The sequence below is a fragment of the Bos indicus x Bos taurus genome, chromosome 18 (genome assembly GCF_003369695.1).
Source record: "Bos indicus x Bos taurus breed Angus x Brahman F1 hybrid chromosome 18, Bos_hybrid_MaternalHap_v2.0, whole genome shotgun sequence".
Lineage (NCBI taxonomy): Eukaryota > Metazoa > Chordata > Mammalia > Artiodactyla > Bovidae > Bos > Bos indicus x Bos taurus.
The window spans coordinates 14,722,389-14,740,522 of NC_040093.1; the positions used below are offsets into that span (position 1 = coordinate 14,722,389).

General features: G+C 56.9%; 1 protein-coding gene across 1 annotated transcript in view; it reads right to left on the reverse strand.

The window, feature by feature from the left end:
- POU2F2 (POU class 2 homeobox 2) overlaps window positions 1-18,134 on the reverse strand; it is a 77,573-nt gene that overhangs the window by 41,129 nt on the left and 18,310 nt on the right. The window contains exon 2 of the mRNA XM_027515661.1: window positions 15,796-15,856. The gene's annotated coding sequence lies outside the window, so the exon portion shown is untranslated. The remainder of the gene's footprint in view (window positions 1-15,795; window positions 15,857-18,134) is intronic.

An 18,134-nucleotide genomic window follows, 5' to 3' on the forward strand; every position in this document is an offset into this window, starting at 1 on the left:
TGTGCCTCTTCCAGAACTGTGGTCTCTGGGCAGCATCTGCAGAGGGCCCTGCTCCACAAACATTTTAACTCGATGGAATCAGGTTGACTCAGACCCTATGAGACATACTCCCTGCCATCACGGAAGCAAACTTCGAGCTCTGGACACTTGAAAGGAAGCGAAGGATCTTGGGAGAAGGGTTTTTTTTTTTTTTTTAATTTTTTATTTTTTTGGGAGAAGGGGTTTTTTTTGTGATAATCATTTACCGGTTTACTGGCTTCCCAGGTGGTGCTAGTGGTAAAGAATTCGCCTACCAATAAGGAGACGGAGAGACACAAGTTTGATCCCTTGGTTGGGAAGATCCCCTGCAGAAGGGCATGGCAATCCACTCCAGTATTCTTGCCTGGAGAATCCCAATGGATAGAAAAGCCTGGCAGGCTACAGTCCTTGGGGTCGCAAAGAGCTGGACATAACTGAAGTGACTGAGCACACACACACACAAAACAACCATTTACTGAGGTGGAGGACAGCTCCTAGAAGAGCTCAGGGACAGGGAATCAAGAGTTCTGTTTTAGACGATTCAAGGTGAAACCCTGAACTACGTTAGAAACACTTTCCATGCATCTTCTCATTGAATCTCCTCCATGCTATCCAAGGAGAAACCACTGTCACCATGCCCATTTTACAGATGAAAGAACTGATGCTCTGCCAGGTTGAATCATGTGCCTGGGGTCCCCCACATGGAACCAGGAACAGCATCCAGGCAGGTGGATTCCCCTTCTTCCCCAGACCCTTGCTGGCTCTTCCCTTTAGTGTGGCAGGAAACACTGGGTTTGGCCTGGGTTGGCCGCCTGAGACAGCTACATGCCTCCCATCCCTGGCCCGGGGGGGCTCTTGCCAATATGAACCATTTCCTAAAAGTTGTCACGCTGGTGACCCACCTTGAGCCACAGCAAGTCTGGGCTGCACAATGAACCATGTCTCTGGGCCCTGGTCCATTCTCCAGGCTCACACTTCTTCAGACCTGCTCACTCCCTGCTCACCTCCTTCCTGGAGTCTCCCCAGGGAAGCCCTCTCACTCACTTCCATGGATGACCTCTTTCTAACCTTGGACTCCCCATCAGTGCCCAAGACACCAGGCACTTTGAGGTGTGTGTGGAGAACATCAAATGGATACACTCTGCCTCTGAGAGGCTTCCCCAGAGGAAAGCAGCCTCTCGCCTGTCTGGTGAGAGGAAATCTCAGGTGTGTGCTGGGTCAGACCCTCGCTCTGCCCAACCAGCTGTGTAACCTTGGGTCAGCAACCCCACTTCTCTGAGCCTTGCCATCGGCACAGTTTCAAAGGTTCTCCCCATTGCTACACTTGCCTGGGCTGCCACCATCTCTGGCCCTGGTGACGTCAGCAGCCTCCTTCTTGCTGGTCTCTGGGCGTCCACGCCGGACCCTGATAGTCTCATCTGCCCCCTTGTACCCAGAAAGGGTCTTTCTGAAATTTAATCAGGCTGGGTTGCCCCCTTGCGTCAGGCTTTTCAGAAACCTCTCTCCTTTGGGGAATAAACCCTGAACACCTTAATCCAGGAATCCTCTGGTGGTCCAGGGGTTAGGACTCTGCGCTTTCACTGTCAAGGACGCGAGTTCAGTCCCTGGTCAGAGAACTATGATCCTGCAAGCCATGCGTGGCAGCCAAAACAAAAACGAAAACCTAAACCAGAAAACAAGCCCCTTCGTTCAGCCTGGAGTCCTGTGTGATCTGACCTCTGCCGACCACTCTCCCCTCTCCCCCCACCACTCTCCCCTTCTCCTGTCCTGCTCTAAGCCTCACCACCTCCTCTGTGCTCCTCAAACCAAGCTCTTTCCGACCCCAGGCCCTTTGCATGTGCTGGTCTCTCTTCCTCGAATGCGCTCTGCCTGGTTAAATCCTATTCATCTTTCAAGGCTCAGCTTAAACGTCCTGCCCTCTCCATGTGGGCTCCCTATTCTGTCTCTCCTTTAGGGGGACTTTATCACAATTTCTGATTTTGCACTTAAACAATATTTACAGTTAAAGATCTGCCTCCTCTCTTGGTTTGTCGACTCTATGGACGTCAGCTGTGCCAGTTTTGTTCACTTCTTTATCTCCAAGGGCCTGGCACAGAGCAAGTGCTCAGACAAATGAGTCTTTTATGGGGACGAGGACCTGAGGCAGAAGACTTGAGTCTTCTGAGCCTCAGTTTCTCCTTCTGTCAAATCAATACAATAATGCCTCTCAGGACTTCCCTGGCAGTTCAGCGGTTAAGACTCCGTCCTTCTACTACAGGACGCAAGGGCTCAGTCCCTGGTCAGGAAACTAAGACCCCCACATGCTGTGCAGTGTAGCCAAAAAGAAAAGTTATATATACCTTTTGTGTGTATATATATATGTGTGTATACAAATATATATAATGCCTCCCTTTAGACGGTAGTGGTGAGGATTCCAAGAGACAAAAAATATTGACAGTGTTTCGGGGAAAAAAAAGAGACAAGACTGGGCATGAGATGTGGTTGCTATTTAGTCTCTAAGTCGTGTCCGGCTCTTTTGCGACCCCATGGACTATGGCCCGCCAGACTCCTCTGTCTGTGGGATTTCCCAGGCAAGAATACTGGAGTAGGTTGCCATTTCCTTCTCCAGGGAATCTTCCCAAACCAGGGATCAAACCCACGTCTCCTCCTTGGCAGGCGGATTCTTTATCACTGAGCCACCTGGGAAAATACCCTTCAAATATAAAAGCTTGAAAGAGCTGGAACCTAGAGGATGGGCCACGATCGGAGAAGAACAAGAGAGGAGGGCATGGCCATTTGTCAAGTAACCTTATCTGCCAGGCATTTTACAGCTCCTCGTTCTCTGGCTCCTACGAGATGGTGGCTCCAACCCAGAGGAGGAAATCCAAGTTCAGAGAGGAGAAACCACCTTCCCACGGTGTCACAGCAAGTCCATGGCAGAGCTGGGACTTGAGCCCCTCACATCAAGGTCGTTACGTTTACCACGCATGTCCAACAAAACCTGACCCCCTCACAGTGTTTTTTTTTTTTTTTTTTTTCTTCTTTTGCCTGGACTGCAGGGCATGTGGGAACATGGAACCTTAGTTCCCTGACCAGGGATTGAACCAATGGCCCCTGCCGTGGAAGCATGAAATCCTAACCACTGGGGCAGGGAGGTCCTTGCAGTGAGTTCTTAACCAACATTTGTGGGATTGGACCAATGCAGAGGGTCTGAATGGCAGTCCTGGCTCTGCCACTCACTGGCTGGTGATCTTGGATGGAGCCACTTCCCTTCCCTGAGCCTCGGTGTCCCCATCTGCAAAATGGGAATAATGGTCATGCCCCACCATCTGATGGGGATCTGGCAAGAGCCTGAAGCCCAGGTGTGTAGCACACAGTACGTGGTCCATGAGCAGCTGTTACCTGGTTGCCTTCCACGTGAGGGGACCGCGTGAGCAAAGTCTGGGGGCAGATTTGGGAAATGATGAGAGGCCGGTGGGGACAAGATCACCAGAAAGGTCCTCTCAAAGGAGGGGCATCTGGAACCGGACTCCCAAGTCTGCGCTGGCTGTGGAGGCGGGAACCAGGAAATGGTGGAGAGAGCCTTTCGATCTGCCCCTCTCCACCCTCCACCCCCTAGACCTCCCCCAACTCCTTCCAGGTTTTCCAGGCCTTCACACCGCAGTCACCTGTAAGCCTCATTTCCATCTCAGGATCCAGGCCAGGGGGGCCCAGCCTCCCTCACAGGGATCTTCCTCTCTCCTGTTAGGGAGGTTCTTTACTAGTCGGGAAACTAGCATCTGAAGATAATACCAAATAACTCATCACAGTGAAAAGTAAGACGTGTTTCAGGCATAAGTAAGCACATGACGTGTGAGGAGGTGCACATGCGCATACTTCACCCTTTACACCACACTGCCTGGTGCCATGTGCCAGAGGGACTGACAGTGAGCTCCTTCCTCCCCTTGGCAAACGGGGTCGCTGCGAGACCCCGGGGTCGGGGGCGAGGGGGAATGCCCTAACGTAGGGATGTGATGAAGGACGGGGCACCGAGTGCTCAGTGGAGGGTGGCGGCTTGGCAAGGAGACTGGGTGTTGTCTTGGAGTCTTCCTCCTCCCCAGAGTCCCCCGCCTTCCCCTGGATTCAACCTGCAGGTGTCTGAACCCCTTTGCTCCTTCCCCCCACCCGCAGCCCTGGCCCCCGCTCTGCTCCGCCTCCCAGCCATCTCCCCTCCCTCCCTCCCTCTCTCCTCTGGTCTATACATGGGGCAGGTCCTTCCTCACCTCCTCACTGGCTCCACACAGATCTCCGGAACCCTTCCGTGGGAAGACCCGGATCTGGGGACAAGTGAGGCAGCCCCTTACCACCAGAGTTGACAGGGGAGGTGGGCTGAGGTCACGCCCTGCACTGCTCCCTAAAGCGCCACCCTGGTGCAGTCGACCCCCCTGCCCAGACCAAGAGTGGAAAGCCTGGCACCCGGGTTCTCTTCAGCTCGCCATCCCCGGCTGCCAGGAGAAAGGAGAGAGCAGGCCTGCAGCCTTGAGATGCCGTCTGGGGGCACCTGTGTGGAGGGGTGACCATGTCCCCCAGTTGAAGGATTCGGTCCCCCACCCTGCGCCCTCCCCAGAGAACTCCAGGCCTTTGCAGCACGGGTTTTCCACGGGAGGGGCCATAAGTGCCCTCTGAGCAGCGTTTTTCAGAGGCAAACCGAGGTTCAGAGCAGGCAAGTGGCTGGAACACAGGCCGTCTCTGCAGCCCATCTCTGGAGAACCGGGTTCTCCAGTTCCATCTCTGCAGGTGTAGACAGGGCCAGCCTGTGTAGACAGGGCCAGCCTCCACGCAAAGAGAAAGAGAGAGGGCTGAGCCCAGTTGCCCTCGTCTTCTGCTGGCTCTCCAGGACCTGGGCCTCTGTTTATTTTCTCAGCCGTGGGAGGGGAGGTAGCCCAAGAGAGACTGAAATGAGAGGGGGATGCAGGGGTCGGGTGGGATGAGAAAGGCAAAAGCAGGGAGCCGGGCAGAATAAGAGGGATGCGGAGAGGAGCCGCCGGAGTGGATGGGGAGAACAGAGAAGGTGTGTGTGCTTATATCCCCGGGGGGAGAGGTGGCAGAAAAGAGAGTCAGAGACAGAGAGATGCAGAGACAGAGACAGAGATGGGGGAAGTGGAGAGAGGGACAAAGAACGGAGAGCAGGAGGAAGGGCGGCTGTGGTGGGGCCGCCGGGGCCTTCTGCAAACTGCTTCACCGACACCTGCTCCTCTGTCCCTCACACTGTGGTCCTGTGGGGTGTGTGCCGTTGTCCCCAGAACCTGAAGGGGCTGAAGCGGCCGTGTGTGCGAGGGGTGTCCAACTCCAGCCTGTCTCCCTGCCCACAGCGGCAGGGGCCGGATGGACCGGGCCGCCCGGGTTCAGTGTGGAGGGAGCAGAGCTGACCCTGGGGGACCATGACGGCGAGACAGGGGCAGGAGCCAGAGGGGCTGGGCCTGCGCCCCCCACCTGTTCCCTCTGCCTGCGGCTCCCTCAACCTGTGGCCACGAGCTCCCGCCTGCCCGCCCCGACAGCCTCCTGTCCGTTCTGTGCCCCCCAGGCCACTCCACCGGAGCCCACCTTTCCACTCCCTTTTGGGTTTGGGGTCAGGGAGGGGTGCCCAGCAGCCAAGCTGGGGAGGGGGCTTGGTGGATTATTGAGCATGTACAGAACTGCGGCTGACATGGACCAGGAGGAAGAGGAGGGGGTCGCGGTGATGGACTAGGCGGATTCTGCAGTGGGGGCCGGCAGGAGAGGGGGTGGAGGAGGGCTGGGGGAGGGGTGGCGAGGAAGCGGGTTGAGGGGGGAGCAGGACCAGGCTCACATTTGGCATTCAGGGCAGCTGACAATAAAAATGCTTTATTGCCAAGAAACTGGATCGATCGGGGCTGGAGGGGGCCGGCAGGGGGGACGCGGAGGGCTCGGCGCGGAGGCCGGCGGCCGGGCCTCCGCAGCGACCAGGGCCCGAGCCGCCCTCCCCCCTGCGCCCCCCTCCCCGCCTCCTGCCCTTTTTCTCTCCTGCAGCCACCGCTTAGTTCTTATTATATTTTTTCTTATATATTTTTCCCCCCAGCTTCTCTTGCTCCTGTTATTTTTTTTTCTTTTAATTTTTTTTTAAAAAAAACCTCGCTGCACTCCCAAAGCCCCAGGCCAGGTGGGGGTGGGGTGGGGGCATCTGCCCGGCCAGGCCCCTACCCATAGGGTGTCCAGAGCTGCTGTCTCTGGGCTGAGCCTCGCTTTGCTTCCACAGCCCTTAGTCAAATCAGGCTCCCCTCAAGATATGGGTGCCCGTCGTCCCCTGCCCCTCGTCCTAAGGGCCTCCCCCCAACCCATGACATGACACCCCCCTCTGGGGGGCTCAGGGCCCAAGCCAGGCCTTCCTCCCCTCCCCCCTACCTGGCTCCCTGCTCACTCCCAGAGCCATTTGGCTGATGGTCAGAACTGTCCGTCAAGGGGGCTCTGAGCCCCTGGGGACCCTGATGGGAGGAGGGAAGGGGAGAGGTCGAGGGTCAAGCCACGTCCCCTCAGCTCAGCTCTCTCCCCTCCCCCTCCCTAACAAAGGGAGCAGCGGCCTGTCGCTTGGGGGGGCGGCAGCCTGGAACTCGGGGAAGCAGGAAGGAGGCTGTGGGGATGGCCGTGGGCAGGAGGCGGGGTGGGGCCTGCCTGCCCCTCCGCTGCCCTCCCCCTCGGGTCAAGGCTAAGGTGATTCCTCAACCTCTCCGGGAGGCTGGGCTGGGAGGGGAGGAGGGTCTGGACAGACAAAGAGCCAGAGCCCCGGGGAGCTGGAGGCTAGGGGGCCGCACCTGGGACCCAGGCCCTCCTGGCGGAAGGCGGGGCGGCAGGCGCCCCTCCGGCCTTGGTCTCACTCTCCGGGTGGCCCTGCCTCCCCGCAGCACCAACCCCTGAGGATCCCAGAGCCAGCTTGGGGCTGGGGGGGAAACTGAGGCCAGGAAAGGAGACAGAGGCAGGGCTGGATCCGGAAGGGAGGCACAGCCCAGGGTTCTCAGCGCTGTCCCGTTAGATGGAGCCCCCACTCTTCTCCGCTTCCTGTCTAGGGAGACACCCCTCCCTTCCCGCCCTGTCAGGGGAAACCTAGATGGGGTGGGGGGCAGGTGGAAGCAGTTTCTTCAGAGGGAAGAGGAGGCTGAGGTGAGCAAGAGGCTGTTTTCTCCTCTCAGGCCGCTGGGGTGGGGGGACCAGGAGAAAGACATTCTAAACACCGTCTGTCTCTAGCGCTGGCCTAGTACAGCTTCGAGGTGGACCTTCAAGTCAAAAAGGGCAGAAAACCAATGAGGATGGAGCCCCCTGTACTAAAGGTGGGAGGGTTTTAGCACCCTCCTGTGCTAAACATGGCTTCAGAAGAGGGTGTTCAGAGAGGTTCTCTGGCGTGCCCAAGGTCACACAGCAAAGAAGGAAGATCTGTAGTCCCGCCCATCCTTGTCCTAAGCCCACACTGTCACTGGGCCTCCCACCTGCCCAGCCCGACCCAGGGCCAAGGGGAGCTGAGACAGTGAACAACACAGAGCTCCCCATTCCCAAACCCCCATTCCCTGTGCCCATGAGAGAGACTGAGAGCCGCCAGAGACAGAAAGAAATGTGCCCATCTCCTGTGCTGAAAGTCTTCTACCAAGGCGGCTTTCAGGGAAAGAGGGCCGCACTCAAGAGGGAGACGGGGAGGACACAACCGGCCCCTTTTGGGGAGGGGGCAGCTGGAACAGACCCCCTGCAGCCTGCCAGGAAGGGCCAAGATGGGCCGAGGACTATAGGGGTCCCACTGCCCTCCCCCAAACCTCCCCTCCCTTCTCTCCCTCTCCTTCTCGGCTGGCTATCGACCGGGTCTGTGACATGGTAGATCAATACGGCAGGGATATAAAGCCGGCTGGCTGCCTGCCTGCCTCTGCCTCTCTCTCTCTCCCCCGCTTGCCTTGCTTCCCTTTCCCAGAGCCGCGCCCAGACCCCCCACCCCCATGGACCCCTTACCCACGCCTCTGAGGGGCCAGGCCCCCCACCCGGTGCCAGCCCCCTACAGCGGGAGGGGGAGAGCCTGGACAGCCAGGAGAGGGGGTGAGTATGGGGGTGGGCAGGGCAGCAGGTGGGGATGGGGGTCCCACTGGCAGGTCAGGGGGCTGGAAGAGATGGAGGGACAGAGCTCCTGGGATAAAGCAGGTCCCTGCTCAATTGGGAGTGGTTCAGAGAGATGGAACCCTCTGAAAGTACAAGAGGGATGGACCTCTGGGAGGTGGGCAGCGGGCACCGGAGGCTGGGGAGGCACTGTCCGGAGCCCATGGGGTGGGGGGTGCTGGGGTAAGCTTGGGTGAGTGGATGCCAAGAACAGTGGGGCTGCCCCCGGGCAGCCTGGTGCCCACCCACAGAGTCCTGGCTGCTCCCTCCTGGGGCCTCTGTGGGCAGCTCCACCTTGGCTTCGCCCCAAGGCCTGGCCTGCACCGTGGGGTGCGGGGGAGGGCTTGTGAGGCATCTGACAGGGGATTCCAGGGGAGGCTGCAGCGGCCGAGCGGCCATGTGTGTAGGGCGTGCGTGCATCCCCGGCACGCCTGGAGAGGCGAGTCTGTGAGTCCTATGGCTCGGTGCTGGGGCTCCAGGACTGTGTGTCCCCGCGTGTCTCAGCCACTGAGTCACCCCGTGCGACCACGAGGCGGTGGGTGTGTCCCAGGGGACGCGGTGGCTCTGTGCGCGTGTGCTTCCGCCAGAGTCCCCTCCACCTGGGTGTCCCCGAATATGTAAGTGTGTGTATGCGGATCTGCCTGTCCCCACCGGAAGTGTGGGTGTGTGCCCAGGGGCATCTCAGTGACCCCTGGGGCCCAGTAACGTGGTGCCTTCGTGTTCCTGGGTTCTAGGAAACCCGTGGGAGTTGTGTGTGCTCCAGCCCCTGCTGAGTATGTCTGGGCGTGGATGGTTCTGTGAGCGTCTGGGAACCAGAACCTGAGTCCCCATGTGTCCGTGTGTGTGTGGATTCTGTGCCTGTGTCGGGGGTGGCTGTAGATGTGTTTGTCTCTGGCGTGTTGGCGGCTTAAAGGTGAGTGTCAGAGACCCAGTGTGCTTCCTGTGTGTCTACGTGACTTGGCGTGTCCCTGCGTGCCAATGGCCGCGTGTGTTTCCACGAGTGGGCTGGAGGCTCTGGGTGTGTCTTCATGTGTATCACGGTGACTCGAGGCACACGATGGCGTTTCGGGGTGGGGGAAGTGTGGGTATCTGAACGGGGGAGGGCTCGAGGCCGAGACTGCCACTGTGACGCTGGCTAGCCTGTTTTGCCACTACATTGTCTCCAAATCTGAACGTGAGGACCTGTCTGCCTTCTTCCCCTCCCTGTCAGAAGCCCCAGACCCCTGCCAGCATGGGCCCAGGGCCCCCTCCCCCAGCCCCCTTGGGTGACTGGACCTCTGCCCCTCAGCACCCCCTGCTCTGGCGGAGGCCACCTCAACTCCACCAAGCGACCTCCGTCCCTCCCAACCCCCCCAGCACCACCGCTCCCCCCACCCTCCCCCCACCACAAGTCCAGTCCAACCCAGACAAAAGCAATTACTCCTGAGGTAGATGTGAGTGTGGGTGTTAGAGACAGAAAAAAAAGGGGGAAGGGAGGGGGAGTGAGAGACACACAGAGGCAGGGATGGACGGCCAGAGGCCCGCAGAGATGAGGGACGAGAGAGATCCACAGCGCATGAGAGACAGACGGGGAGAGACAGGACATGAAAGGGACCAGGAGAGACAGACGCAGACACGGGAGGCAAAGGCAGGGAGAAAGAGCAGGAGAAGGGCAGACGGGAGGGCCCAATGGAGGGACACACCGAAACAGAGAGTGGGGAGACAGGAGAGAGACAAGAGGGCCAGAGCACAGCAGAACTGAAGAGCCAGGGACGGAGGCACAAGGAGGACGCAGAGAGCCAGAGAGCAGGGAGACAGAGACAGGGGGAACGGGAGCCAACCAGAGGTGACCGGAACGCCAGTGAGAGCCCGAGAGGAGGCCGGGACAGAGAGAGAAGACAGAGAGGGACAGGCAGGGGAGACAGCGAGTGAGAGACGGCTGGTGAGAGGGGCTCCAGAGACACACGCAGCTAGAGGTGGGGGCAGGTGACGCGCAGGAGAGACAGACCAACCGACAGACAGCTGGAGCTGAGCCCAGGGCGGCCAAGCCCAGAGTGACTCCAGCTCTCTGTCTCTCTCTCTCTCTCTCTCTCTCTCTCTGTCTCTCTCTCTCACACACACACACACACACACACGCCTCTCCCCCTCCCCCAGGTCAGAAGTTCTCGGTGCCCCAGCACTCTCCGTGGTCACGGCCCTCTGGGCTCCATGTGGGCCAGAACACAACAGAACCAAAACCCCAGGGATGGAGGAGCTGGGGAGGGGACAGGCAGAATGGACAGGGAGGGCATGGGGCGGACTGGGCTCAGCACCACAGAGCTGGTAGCGGCGGCACATCCCGCCTGCCCGCTCCTGGCCACTATGCCCTCACGCACACAGGGTCCTCAGGTGGGTACCTTTCACCTGGGGCTCAGCAGGCTAGCAGGGGGTGGGCATGAAGCGTGTCCCTCCTGCCCCACGGCTCTGCTACCTTCTCCCGCGGCCCGAGGCCCCATCTTTCTTGCTGCCCCCTCCCCTCGAGCCTGGCAGCCTCAGCAGCGCACGCTCAGCTTTCTTTCTGTCCAGCTGACTTTCCTGCTGTTTCCGTGGCTCTTTACCTGCTCTTCACTGCCCCTTCTCTCCAGGCCTTTCTCTGTCGTGGGGTATACTCTGAGTCTCCCCGAGTCTCTCTCTCCCACTCTTCTCTGGCATATGCCTGGACCCCCCTTTCTCAGAAGACCCCCCTGCCTGCCCTCCTGTCCACACGTGCCCCAAGGGGAGGAGGAGGAGGGCTGCTGGCCCTTCAGGGGCCTCAGAAGCTGTCCTGGAGTTGGGGGTGCCCCTCCTGTCTTGCTTCTCCTTCATGTACCTTTTCTCCTTCTCTCTTCTTGGCCCCTCTCCCCACCTGCAGCAGGTCCACATCCCCGCCGTGGTTCTCGCTGCAGACAGAAAGCTATACAGGGACCCACACGCACCCTGCACTCAAGACTGGAAGCCAATCCAGGCTCAAAGGAAAAGGAGACCACCAGGGTGGGATGGAGAGACCAGACATTGAAGGTGACCAAGACAAGGAAAAAAGAAGAGGAAGACAGAGGTGGAGCCCCAGGGCAAGGAAGAGGAGAGAAGGGAACTCGGAGACAAGCAGAGGCCATGGAGCAGCGGGAGCAGGACGGTGCCCCGGTGGGGGCAGGCGCTCACGGCAGCATCTGGGCTCAGATGCTGTGGCCCGTCTGCTGCCACCGCGCCCTCACTGGTTCCCTCGGTGTGCAATCAGGGTCAGGTGTGTGCCCTCAGCCCCAGGGGCTCCACGCTTGCTGGATGGCAGGCACTCCAGCTTCTGTTTGCCCTGGGACTGTCAGGGATGCCAGGCACTCATCGGTCCCTGAAACTGCTAAGAGGGCCAGCCACTCTCACCTCCTCCACGTCTGTAAGGCCCCACCTGAGATACTCCCAGTCCTGGGTGGGTGACGGCCGTCTCCACCCACCCAGGGACGGCAGAGGCACCAAAGGGACCTCTTGCTGCTTCACAGCACCCCACAGTGACAAACAGCAGCCCCCCAGGGAACCCAACTCTACACTCGACAAGGAGTGCCATCACCCATGGCCCGGCCAGCCTGCCTGCACCAGCACAGACCAGCTGCGCCCTGTACACCAGCCGGGGGCTGACCAAGCAGTAGCATCCAGGCAGCCAGGGCCGAGAAGCTCCAGCCCGGCCCAGGCCCCAACCCCCAGGCCACATCTGCAACAGCACACACCCCGTTCCTGGAGCCAGAGCCCCCTCCCTGGGTGCTAGCCGGGCCTGAGGGATCAGAGCAAGTTCCTGGCCCCACTTTTTGGTTCCTCGGCTCTCAGAACACCTGCGCGGCCACACAGGCTGGCATTTCTGATCCCGGAGTGTCCCAGGCCACACCCGCCCCCTCCAGAGAGGACCTGCCCACCAAGCAGCTCAACGTCTTCCTCCTGATGCAGTCCTGGGTTCCGTCCCATCACCCCACCAGACCAGCACCAGAAGCCTTTCACCCACTGCTAAGCTCCAGCTTCCAGGGCACTCTGGGCTCCTGTGGGATGTACGGGCACTCCAGGTGGGCCCTGGCGCTTGGGCCACAGTCATCTCTGGGCCCCCAGGGCCTGGGTCCACACTGAAGGCCATCGTGTCTTTTTGTGGAAGGATGGAAGGACAGGAGAGAGGGAGACAAGGCAGGGCCACAGCCCTGCTCCTGCCTCAGACGTCCACAGGGACTCAAGTCAAGCCAGCAATCACGGTCTCCATGAGTGACCACCTCCAACCTGGGCTGTAACATCCCCTTTGTCTTCCAAGACCCTCAGAAGACGCCTTCCCACCTCCTCCTGCCAAAGACTCCTCCTTCTTTCGGGGTCCAGCCCCTCCCTGAGCCCCAGGTTCAGGTTAGTAGCATTTGGGCCTATCTCCACCCCTCTGCACACCAGCCAGGAAGCCCCCCAGAGGCCACACGGGGCTGCTTCCCCTCTGCATCGTCACCTGATCACAGCACAAGGCTCAGCACACAAGAACCCCCAGGAGATGGTGGCTGAAGGAATAAATGGATAGATGTGGGTTTAAATGTCTATGTGCTCACTCATTTATTCATTCAAAAAATACCTTTTTTTTTGGCCACACCATGAGGCATGTAGGATCTTAGTTACGGACCAAGGATTGCACTCATGCCCCCTGCAGTGGAAGCATGGAATGTAACTGCTGGACCACCAGGGAAGTCCCCTCAATGAATACTTAACTGAACACTTACACTATGCTAAGGGCTGGGTGTGGACGTGTTGGATAAGTAGAGACATCTCTCTTGTCCCCTCCATGAAGTTTAAGGGGGGGAAACACTACACAGAATATATGATCAGATGCAGGGACAATGGGCAAGAAGGAAGAACAAGGTGGGGGGCCTGGCCAGGCCAGGGGGTTCGGGGAGCCCTAGATGGAACGGTGGAAAGGTGAGCCCAACCAAGAGTGGAGCCAAGGCCCTGGGCTGGGACAGGAGGCAAGCCAGAGGAAGGGCCAGAGGGAGTGAAGGAGGGGGAGCTGCGTGGGCACCAGAGGCTGACCCGGCACTCCAGTTCCTTCTGGGGCGTTGAGGAGGCCTCTGGACACCTTTGGGGAACTAGTCACCTCCCAAGAAACAATGGGGGATGGGAACGCCATTTGCTGTAATTGTTTTATAACAAAATTATAGACTTAAAAGGGTGTGGCTCCCTTCAAACATCTTTCTGGGGGGTTGAACTTATCTTCAAACCACTCAGGTAATTTGGCAACAGCCTTTAAGTCTGCTTTAGTTTACAGACTCCATCAGCAAAAACATCTCTACTGTATAATTGTCTCTAGTTTCTGTCAAAACACCGACAAGCAGTCACAGTATCATCCGTTACTAGTATCAGCACTGCTAAATTGATCAGAAAAGTGAAAAGTGAAAGTATTAGTCACTCAGTCGTGTCTGACTCTGGGACCACATGGACTGTAGCCTGCCAGGCTCCTCTGTCTATGGGATTCTCCAGGCAAGAATACTGGAGTGAGTAGCCATTCCCTTCTCCAGGGAATCTTCCTGATCCAGGGACTGAACCCAGGCATTGAAGGCAGATTTTTTACCATCTGAGCCACCAGGGAAGCCCCAAATTGATCAGAGTTGGTTCCAAGTAAGACTTCAGGTATCCCCCTCTGCACCCCCTCCCACAAATCAAATTCATCCCCAAAGCACAAAGACTGGCCGCCTCGAGGAGATTCCAAACCTGGGGTGGGTGTTGGTGAAATGGAAGAATGAGAGCGTCAAGCTCAGGTAGACATTCAGACTCTATCACGGTTACCATGGTAACCTTAGGTGACCTGAGGCCAGAGGCATCTCTTGTCTTTGGCTCAGTTTCCTTCTTTTACAACAGGTGACTCACATCCACTTCACAGGGTGGCAGCCAGTGCCCAGAACAGGCTCTGGCATAGAGGTGGCCCCAGATAAATATCAGTTTCCCCATTAGACTATAACAGCTCTCTGGCATGTGTTATCTAATCTGTCATGTGTCTGTCCGTGAAACCTTGACTATTTAACAAACATCTATTTGAACACAAAGACCTAGAATCATAGCCCTGACTGTAACCTCCACCAACTCTGACACATAATTCTTTTTAAACATCTCTATTACTTTAGCCCAACTTCCGGGCATTCCTCAAAGCCAGCCTCTAGCCCCCAGATGAATTCTGCAGCCTGGAAGCTCCTTGACCTTCTTTTCAACATCAAGAGCAGCAGAAGACACAGCAGTTCCTGGGAAAGCTACACTTCTGATTCTTGGAGAAAGTAGTTTAGACTCCTACATCCCTTACCAGCTAGAATGGGGCCCATAGATGCGCTTTGGGGGGTCTGTGAGCATCCTGAGGTTAGAGCACAATTGAGTAGATGTAGGGATGCGTTTTCCTGGGAGAAAGTCTATACTAAATGTTGCGAAACTGGAAATCCATGGACCAAAGGTTGCCTGAAACATGTGGTTCGAACCACAAGGAGATTTTTGAAATTGTGGAGAGTTACCAATATTTAAAAATTGAGAGATTTCACATAACAGTCTGGACTTCTGGCTTCTCTTGAGAAATCCAAAAAGCTGACAAATGGGGGGCATGTTTCTACGGAGGGACAGTCAGTGAGGCTGAAAAACAGCACTCCAACTCCTGCCAATGCATTTTCCAGTCTGGTACAGTCCTACCACACCAGATCACCAACCCTAGGCTACAGCTTTCTCTGTTTCTTAAAGTCAGGCTGTGACCCCGCCCCACCCCCCAAGAGCAAGAAGCCAATGAGAGCAAGCAGAGGCCTCCCTGGGGTCCCGAGATGCGTAAGTTAAACTGCTCTGGTTGGTGCAGCACTGGGCGGGTTCCAATTCAGAGGCCCTGTCCCTACCCCTCCCCAGACGCACACTGCTGAGGCCTCACCAAGCTGGTGGAACAAACCCCAGAGCTGATGCCCAGAGCCTCTGCTTCCTGCAAGCTGAGTGGCTGGAGAACCCCTGCTACCAGCTCAGGGTCTCAGTGGTATCCAAGGAGTTGCCTCACAAACCCCAACTTGTCCAGGGAAGCTTCCAGCCATATCTCAAGTCCCTGCTTCCTGAAACCTCCTTTCATCGAGTTAACTTCTTTTGTCTTCACTTCCTCATGTGTGTGTGGGGTGGGGGAGGGGGGTGCTGTTATCACCCTCTTTTGACAGACAGGGAAACTGAGGCTCACACAGCTGGCCGCCGGCAGGGCAAGTGCTCCCTGGCTCCAGAACTGGAACCTGAATGGCCTTCCTAGGCTTCCGTCCTCAGGACAGCATGTCCGATGGGTTCTGTTACTACACCCCTTTACAGATGAGGCTCTAACTGTCCCAAGCCACTTGCAGTTAAGAAGGAGCAGAAAAGAGATTCCAACACAGGAGGGCCTGACCCCAAGCTGTGATCTGAGCCACCAAGCTACCCCCACCTCTCCTCCTGAGCCCCTACTCTCATCAGCTGAAATTCCCACCGTCACCAATGTCCAGAACCACAGGTTTGGCCAGGAAGCCACAGGATGCACAGAGGATGAAAACGCACATCACTCAGACTGACCACGTGGAGCACGGAGGCAGGAAGAGGAAGGGCAGCACCCTGGAGATGGGCCGGGGACAAGGATGGGAAAGCCAGGGCTTCCAAGAGGAGACAAGACTCCACGATTAGCAGAGCTTGGGGAGCCGCAGCCCTTACCTCTTGGGCAGAAGCAGCGAAGCTAATACATTCAGGCCACCAACCCGGTCCAGTAGAGAACCTAGAGAGAGAGGAGAAGGAAGTCAGCATGCTGGGGAATTTGAGAGGCATCACCGCCTCGAGCAGGAGGGGGCCCTCCTGAGGCAGAGGGACCCTGCTCTTGTCACACCATCGGGAGTCACAAGTCGGTGACGGTAGACTCAGGTCCTGACAGCCACTGGCTACCTGCATTTCCGGGTTCTGAGCCTCAGAGACCCCAGCTCATGAATGGGCATTCTGATGCCTTCCCTTGTTGAACATCTGTATTTTCCATCAGACTGGAGCTTCCTTAACGGGCAAGGACTCTGTCTTACACCTTCAGCCCTTGACAGAGGGCCTGGCAAACGTGGGATACTCAGGAAGGACATGATGGATGATTTGAGTGAATGGATGGATGGTGAGAGGGAGTAACTAATTGACCAACTATGTGTCTCAAAGGACTCTGGGCAGCTTCCCTGGTGGCTCCGTGGTACAGAATCCACCCCCTAGTGTAGGAGGTATGGGTTCCTTTCCTGGTCCGGGAAGATCGCACTTGCTGTGGGGCAACTAAGCCCATGTGCCACAAATATTAAGTCTGCAGCTACTGAAGCCCTTGCGCCCCAGAGCCCGTGCTCTACAACAGGAGAGCCACTGAAATGAGAAGTCCACGCACCCAACTAGAGAATAGTCCTTGCTCACTGCAACTGAAGAAAAGCCCGAGCAGCAACGAAGACCAGCACAGCCAAAAATAAATAGTAAATAAATATATATATAAAAAAGCCCAACAACTGCAGGGAGAGACAAATGAGGAATGTGAAAGGGTTACTCATTATCAGATGCCTATGTGCTGTGGGGAGATGAAAATAAAAGCCACAATGATGCTTCTGACTGGTATATTTGTTCACTCATTTATTCATGTGGTTAATCAGCAGATGGGCTTCCCAGGTAGCTAAGTGGTAAAGAATCCACCTGTCAGGCAGGAGACCCGGATACAATCCCTTGGTTGGGAAGATCCCCTAGAGAAGGAAATGGCAACCCACACCGGTATTCTTGCCTGGGAAAAAAAATCCGGTGGACAGAGGAGCCTGGCGGGCTACAGTCCATGGGGTTGCAAAGAGTCGGACATGACTGAGCAACTAAACAACAAACAACAAGCAGCAGATACTGAGGCTCGTCTGAGCTGGGCTCTGGATCAAGTGTGGGAGATGCAGAGATGGACCAAACCAGGTCGTTGCCCTGTCTACTGGGGGCCTGAAGGTGAGCTAGGGAGACCAAATGAACAGCTGATGCCAGAGATGGAAGTCAGAAAGAGAAAAATAAATATCGTATATTAACACATGTACGTGGAATCTAGAAAAACGGTACAGATGAACCTATCTTCAGGGTAGGAACAGAGACGTAGACATAGGGAATGAATGCAGACATAGGGACACGGAGAAGGGTGGGATGAACCGGGAGATCCGGACTGACGTGTGTACGCTGCTATGCAAAAGCAGCTAGTGGGAAGCTGCTGTGTAGCGCGGGGAGCTCAGCTCAGGGCTCTGTGATGACCTAGATGGGTGGGATGCGGGGGGACGTCCAAGAGGGAGGGGATATATGTATGTATATAGCCGATTCACTTTGCTGTGCAGCAGAAACTAACACAATTGTAAAGCAACAACTGTTGTTTAGTAGCTCAGTGTCCAACTTTAGTGTCCAATTCCTTGCGAACCTTTGGACTGTAGCCCACCAGGCTCCTCTGTCCCTGGGATTTCTCAGGCAAGAATACTGGAGGCGGTTGCCATTTCCTCCTCCAGGGGATCTTCCCGACCCAGGGATGGAACTCACAACTCCTGCGTCTCCTGCATTGGCAGGCAAGTTCTTTACCACTGAGCCATCAGGGAAGCCAAAGCAATTATACCCTAATTTGAAAAAAAAAAAAGCCAATGCCCACACACCGGTGTAAGCAGAGGATGCAGGGGGAATCCTAGAAGAGGTCAGGGAAGACTCAGGGGGGATGTGGCCTCCGAGCCAAGCCTGGCAAACAAACCCACTTTAGCCAGGTGGAGGGACCGGGTGGGAGGAAAGACAATGTCAAGCCTTCGATCCCCCAGGCTTCAGTGAGAGGGCTGGGAAAGATGACTGGGGCTGTAGCCGGCAGGACCCAGTCCAAACAGCCAGGAGACAATGCAGTCTGTCTTCAGGTAAAGTCCCGCTGCTTGCTGTGTAAGAGACAGGAGGATAGAGAGGTCGACGAGAAATGGGGAGACCCTCTCCAGGGAGTGTTGGCTGAGCCTCTCCGCAGACCCACAGGAAGGCAAAGCGACGGCTGGTGTCATCCC